The 5,668-nt window shown below is 38.3% G+C and overlaps 1 non-coding gene across 1 annotated transcript; it reads right to left on the bottom strand.

The window, feature by feature from the left end:
* Positions 1 to 4,809: 4,809 nt before the first annotated feature.
* Positions 4,810 to 5,008, bottom strand: LOC127202458 (U2 spliceosomal RNA). The gene has a single exon (XR_007832334.1). It is a non-coding gene; the product is annotated as a U2 spliceosomal RNA (small nuclear RNA).
* Positions 5,009 to 5,668: the final 660 nt, after the last annotated feature.

Here is a 5,668-nt window from a genome sequence, read left to right as displayed (position 1 = left end):
AGGACATAAAATTAGACCATTATAAATTTATTGTAATTTTTCTAAGAGGTTATAAGAGGTAAAATATGAAAAGTCAACACACAAAGGGGAGCTGCAATAAAATTCAGGTGTTTTGGTTTTGTTTTATTAAGTAAAAGGAAGAATCCATTTATTCATGAGTAGTTCTTTGTGCCCAGCCCTGTGTTGTATGTAGACTAGGAAGAGCCAAAGTTCCTTTTGTCAAGATATTTCAAAGTTTAAGTGAGCAAACAAGTCACATATGCCTGGTGTACCTAGAGCCTCAAATATTATTTGTGCCAAAAATGTTAGATGTTAGTGAGAAAACACTGTGATGTCAACATGAATGGAGTTGGTGGAGAAGAGTGAATTGGGCCTTAGAAATTGGGAGGCACTTAAGTGAGTGGTGAGGAGGTGGGCAGTAATTTCCTGAAGTAAACTTGGCTAAAATGGGGGAAATCTGTCATTACTACTGGCTGACTTATTTTTCTCTTTTATCCTAGTAACACAAAAGCACTTCCTTTTCCTATTTTAAAAAGAAGCCTCCTTCTGCACCCACATAAAAGATCTATAATGAAATTATTATTGTCTTTTTTCACCACTATTGGCAAGGAGAACAGTCCCAATCATGTCATCTAAGGTGTTTGTTGTGGGGCAGGGACTGGCATAAGTGCCTTGATTCATGTTTCTCAATAATGAAGAAAAGGGAGACTAAACAAAAATCTCTGCTTCAAAGTTGTGGTGACCTCAGCTCCCCATTTTCTCATAGCAGTGCACAAGAATGGTGTGAGTAAATGCAAGGTCCCATGGACAGCTTCCCTACAGTCATAACTCCCTCTGCACCTCATCCTCTTAGTAGGCTAGTTGTCCCATAACTCCTCCTGCCTCTGTCCTCAGTCTGCTAATTATTCACACTGGCATTTGAATCGCAGAGTAAGAGCTGTCTCACCTTTTACCCTGGCCTTCTGCTGTTTCTAGTTCTCCATTGCTGACGTATTAAATAACCTAGAGAGAGTAGAGTTTCATGGAATTCTTTCAATTTTCTTATTAGCATCACCTTACATCTTTCTACCTACTTAACAAATTTCTTTGGATGCTTTGATCATTTGAGAGGTTTTTCTTTCTTTATGAGCCTCAAATGCAAAAGTCTGAAGTGCCAGCTAAGCCAGGGTCTACGATCAGATGATCAGAGTAGAAGCCTCGATGTTTTGGATGGAAAAGAGATGTGATTACTTCCTTATTGCTATTTCTCTTGACACTCAGAGGCTAACATTTCCTAGTTTGTGCTCTTTTGTGAAAGAATAAAACTTTCAAGAAAGATACAATTTTGAGAATCCTTGTGCTAACTTAAATGAGCTCCTTTCCACACTCATAGAAATATGGCTAAAGGACTGTATAAACTGTAAACTGTAATTAGTTGATTAAGCCTCTTTGTTTTTACTGTGATGTTGCCTGACTGCTCAAACATTTTGAAGACCTTCCATTTCTCATTTGGAAGGGATTGATAGAGCCTCTAATTAAAACCAAACAGAACAGAACAAAACAAAATCATAAGACACTGGGGAAAAATACATTAATTATTAAATAATTAGCAAGATCTTGACTCTTTTAATTTGTCAAATTAGAACATACAGTTAGGAAAAATATTATGTAAGCCCCTCTTGTTCTATATGTCTTTGCCACTTTTTCTTTTGAAGTTTTTATTAACTTTGCTATTTGGGGAAGTTTTCTACAATCCAGTAAAATGGGTTTCTTAAAAAAAATTTAGTCACAGATATTTGTATTCCTACTACTGGCATATTTTAGCCTCCCTTTCTAAATAGAGAATGTTTCAGTTAAAGAAATGAACATAAACCAGAAGTTACAAACTGGTGACTTGTTGGCTGGGTTTGGATTGCAGATGTATTTTATTTGGTATAAATCAAAGATGTTGACCGGACAGGTTTTTAAAAACTTTTTTTAATTAGAAATACAATTTAAATTGTGAGATCTTGTATGGGCATCTAGATTTCTGGATAATAAAACCAATCAGATGGTCTGTCAACAATAGAGTCACATAACATCTTCAGCTTCATCAACAGATGCTAAAACAAACATTGTTGGCTGGATACCAAACATGCCTGCCTTGCCATAACTCTGAATCATCAAGCTGTTCAGTTTTAGGGCAATGGCACAATTAACATAACTACACAAAACAACCACAATGTCCTTGCCAGCAAGTTGTGAGTGGGTAACTCCCCATTTTGTCCCTGTGAGATGAGGGAGGAGGTATGTTGGGAAATTTCTGAGGAATATTTCCCCATTCATCCTTTCCTCTGGTTGTTGACATCTGGTCCTGCTGCAGCTGTGCTGTAATCTGAAGACAAGGATGAGGTGGACAAGATGGAGCAGAACGATAAACAGAAATTCAACTGAACTTCCTAAGTTGTTTTTGAACTGGTAGATTAACAGTTGTTGAACTGGTTCCATGTTTTGCTGGGACTTCTTGTACAATTAATAAATTTTCCTTGTTGTTCAAACCCTGTCGAGTTGGGTTTTCTCTCACGTGAAATGGCAGTCTAATGAGTGAAGTCATTTCGCCATGGCCAAGGTGCATGTTCTTCTGTTATCATGGGGGCGTTTCCCTTTATTATATCTGTGTTGTTGCATCCGTTGCCAACGTCACTTGCCCCCTGACAGTCTTTTCACTCTGTACCTCGAGCAGAACGCCTACTCAATAATTCTAGAGTCTGTCTATCACTTCTCATTGTGGAAGCCTTTCTTTCCATGTGGAGGTTTCCTAAGTACAGAGCTACTGTAGTATGGTTGAGTTTCTAGGATAAGACTAGAAACCAGACACCTCTTCTGACCCATGTCAGGAATACATTCCTGTCTCCTATGAAGTCTTAATCTGCTTATGATTAACCTTAAACCCTTGTTGGTTTTGTTTGCTTGCTTGTCTTTTTTTTTTCTCCCCTTGTGTTACTAACTCTCCCCAGGCACAGATTTACTTTGTGCTTTTAAGACAGCTACACTTATTTGCTATGTATGTGTGTGGTGATCAGAAGACAACTTGCATGGATTAGTTGTTTGCAACCAAGATGTGGGTCCTTAACTCACTGAGTCATCTCACTTAACACAACAGTATGTAGAGCATGCACATGCAATGCGTGTATGTGATGTGTTGTATGGGTGCCTGCCTGTGTAAGTGTGTGTGTGTGTCTGTGTGTGTGTGTGTTGTGTGTTCCTACACCATTGCATGCATGTGTATGGAGATTAGAGGAAAAATTAGTGAGGTCAGCTCTTCCTATCCACTTTATATAGGCCCAAGGGACTGAATGCAGATCACCAGGCTTACTCTACAAGCACCTTTACTTTCTGAAGCATCTCACCAGCCATCACTTTATCTTTTATCATGTGGAATAATTAAAAACCTTGAATCTAAAACTCTCAAGTGGCCACTTTTTATGCCTGGAGGTAGAGATAAGCTCTATACACACAAAGAGTGATGTTTGAACAAGCTATGAATTGATGAATGATGTTACTTTGTCCTTGACCAACCAAATAGTTCAAAAGTTCATGATACATCTTAAAGGCTCTAAATCATGTGGCCTCTTACTTTCTCATTTTCTCCCCCTCCCTCTCCCCCTCCCTCTCTCTCTCTCTCTCTCTCTCTCTCTCTCTCTCTCTCTCTCTCTCACTCTCTCTGTTCTTTATTGCTCTCTTTTTAAAAAGTTAGTAGCAGAGCCAATCTACTTGAGATTACCAAGAGCCAGTCCTTTCATTTATCTCTCACAAACACACACTCTCTCACAGTTGTTGTTCATCACATTTGCTTGTTTGGCAGTGATAATCCTTTGCAAAAACTATTTAGTGCCAAAATTAATGCAGCCTCCCTTCTCAGCCTTCGGCTCAAAGGGCAAAGTTCACGCAATGATGGACGATCATACAGACACAGTCTTCCAGAAGCTCCTTGTGTTGAAGTCTGGGTTACTGAAGGGGCACACTCTGAGAAGCATTGCTAGCAAACTGATTATAAAGTGTGTGCATGTTACCATTGGTGTGATGGGAGGTGAGGAAGGAAGATTAGGCAGCATGAGAAAGGGGTCTTGGTACGCTTCAGTGAAAAGCTTTAACTAGCCACACTCCATGGTTGACTATGGAGTGAGTCTTAGAATGGAGCAAACCCAACACGGGTGTCACACCAGACCACAAGGTCCTCTACTGTCTTAGAACAATTGTGACCCCAATAATTATGCTTTTCCAGGGAGGGATAAGCCCTTTTATTCTTTCATCAATTTGCAAACTAATTTAAGGAGTTTGTGTTTTGGTGACTACAAAGCCAAAGACAAGTACAGTCAAGAAATAACACAATAAATATTTGTTTCTACAGCAGGTAAGCAGAACCTGGAGTTGGAAAGGAAGGTTGGAATTTTTAGAAGAAAAGTAAAAGCCTTTATTCTCTAATGTCAATCAAACACAAATACAAGTTGTCCCCAAAGAGATGAAGTCTCCGGCAGGATTGCTTTTGTAAGCGGGAGTAATTTCCAAGAAAGGCTGATGGCTTTTTGCAGGCAAAACTGGCAACCACTGAGAGATTTTTTTTTTATATTGGGTGGGTATCGTGGCATATACCCTAGCTGAGTGTATTATTTCTATTTATTTACTTGGTGTATTACTTATATATTGAGTAGAGTTTTTATTAAGTCTGAGGGCTTTGGCATATATTGAAGATTTTTCTCAAAATAGTTTACTTGAACTTATGACAGGCTCTGTGCATGGGTGTCACACTGAACCACAAGTTTCTCTCAGGAAAAATTTTTTAGTCCCCCAAGGGAGTGCACCATTTTTGGTGGTACTGCAATAGCAGGTTGATGCATGGAGTGGGCGGAGCTGGCAAGTTGGAATAGGTTCCAACTCCTACTTCCAAAAAACCACTTCCTACATTGTCCTCAGATAGAGGATGTATCAAATATTAAGCTGATAAGAACAGACACTACACTTAATCTTAGCCAAAAGGCCGAGAAGTGTTTTTTTCCAGGAGGGATAAGTCGTTTTAGTCTTTAATCAAATAGTTTGCATCTTGGTGACCACAAAGCCCAAGACAAGTACATCCAAGAAACAAAACAATAAATACTTACTCCTACGGCAGGTATATCTAAAGCAATAACTTCACACCCCCAAGAGAAAGTATGAGAATTTTCACTTATAATTTCTATACATAACGATATGGAAAAGCACTTGGATGTGACTATCTCCCTGAAAATGCTCAGCTTAATGTCATCTTTATATAAAGAAAGATGCCAGACACATTTTTGGTCAAATCTTAGATCAAGTTAATAGAACTATGTTCAAAAAGGTCCAAAGTCAAGGAGAAACTCTTTGAGCATGTTCAGTTTAACTCATAATGACAGCATATAAAAATGCCTCTAAACATATTCAGCTAATATGAAAAACATGATGGGCAAAATGTCTCTGTGTGCTCTCATTTTCTCCAAAGTTTTAGCTGAAAAAAAAAAAAGTCAAGAATAGTTATTTAAGGTGAGATAATATAGAAGTTTTTATCTAAAGTTTGCCTCATTTAAAAGCTAATAAACTGACAAGTAAAGCAAATGGTCCAGTTTATTACAACTCACACAAAAGAACAAAAAGCAGAAACAGGAAAAAAATAGAATAAGTGAAGATATAAGTT

This window comes from Acomys russatus, chromosome 18 (assembly GCF_903995435.1).
Source record: "Acomys russatus chromosome 18, mAcoRus1.1, whole genome shotgun sequence".
Taxonomy (NCBI): domain Eukaryota; kingdom Metazoa; phylum Chordata; class Mammalia; order Rodentia; family Muridae; genus Acomys; species Acomys russatus.
The sequence above is the reverse complement of the archived record's forward strand: the minus strand, read 5'-3'. Positions and strand labels throughout refer to the sequence as shown.